Source organism: Nematolebias whitei, chromosome 18 (assembly GCF_014905685.2).
Source record: "Nematolebias whitei isolate Nwh7 chromosome 18, NemWhi1, whole genome shotgun sequence".
Classification (NCBI taxonomy): domain Eukaryota; kingdom Metazoa; phylum Chordata; class Actinopteri; order Cyprinodontiformes; family Rivulidae; genus Nematolebias; species Nematolebias whitei.
The window spans coordinates 41,363,703-41,364,985 of NC_056515.1; the positions used below are offsets into that span (position 1 = coordinate 41,363,703).

Sequence of the window (1,283 nt, forward strand, 5' to 3'; positions counted from 1 at the left end):
TTTTTTTTTTTTTTTTATTGTTTTAGGTGGATTGAGATAGTTTGGATGAATTCAATAAATGATCAAATATGAAAAATACATTATGGATTGTCTAGATGGCATGTTCTATAATTGCGCCGCTCAAGGTGGCTGCATGTTGGAGCAGCTCTGTTACTTTCATTCTGAGATTTTGCTTTTGGAAACTTTAATTCCTCTTTTTCTGGATGTAAATCTCATTTGTTGGATGATTGTTTCCTCTGGTATCAGATGCTGTGCAGCTGGAAGGATATTTACTGAAACTTTTTTAGTTTTGGACATTTGTTATGATGTGTAACCATGGCAACAAGGCAGTTTCTACAACCAGCAGCTGATTAAAATCTCAAAGCTCAAATAATATCTCAACTACAGCCCCAAATCTCAAGTGAGTTGAAAAAGATGTTCTGTGGATGCATTCTCATCTACCTGCCAGCTGTGCTCGAGTGCCTGACCACTGAGATCCTGGAACTAGCAGGAAACACGGCTCATGACAGCAGAAGGACAGGATCGTCCCTCGGCACCTACAGTTGGCTGTCCGCAGCTACGAGGAGCTCGGCAGACTGCTGGGAGGAGTTCTGCCCAGCATTTGGGCGGTCCTACAGCCCGGGGGGAACCGAGAGGCCAGCCGAGTCTGGGTGAACGGATCGGACAGCATCTGCAGCCAGTTTCTTCACTGTGGGATGGACCTTTACAAGAGATCCTTCCTGCCTACAGCCCTCAGCATCTATAACATCTCTTAATGAAATGAGGATAACGAGTTACAACAACAAATAATTTCCCTCTGGGATTAATGAAGTTTTTTTTTTTTTGTTTTTTTTTTAATGTATTATCAACCCTGCAGTTTTTAATGTTCAAGAACTTTCAGCAACAAGAAAATCCATAAATTGGAATGTTCAAACATAAAAACTCTCAAAATGTGATTACAGTAAAAAAAAAAAAAAACTCCTAAAGCAGGACACTGCAAGGGTGTTTTTGCCTAGATACCTTGGTTATACTGTGGTCCCGCACTACTTTGTGGTTCGTTTTGCACGGACTTGATCTAGCGTGGTTTTTAAAATAAGATTGGACATGACACACAATTGGCTGATTGATGGACGAGCCGAGCCGCACGATCGGCATGGAATTTTTATTTTAAATAAATTTTAAATTATTTAGCCCCTCATGCACAAGTGCACAGGTTTATGTGCAGCCAACAGCTGCGGAGAAGCTTCCTCCTGCAGTCCCTATCAACACAACGGAGCGTCCCGCCCTGCCTACACAACGGAGCG

General features: G+C 42.2%; 1 protein-coding gene across 2 annotated transcripts in view; it reads right to left on the reverse strand.

Moving 5' to 3' along the window:
• LOC119424879 (nucleolysin TIA-1) overlaps positions 1-1,283 on the reverse strand; it is a 115,457-nt gene that overhangs the window by 96,240 nt on the left and 17,934 nt on the right. The window lies entirely within an intron of this gene.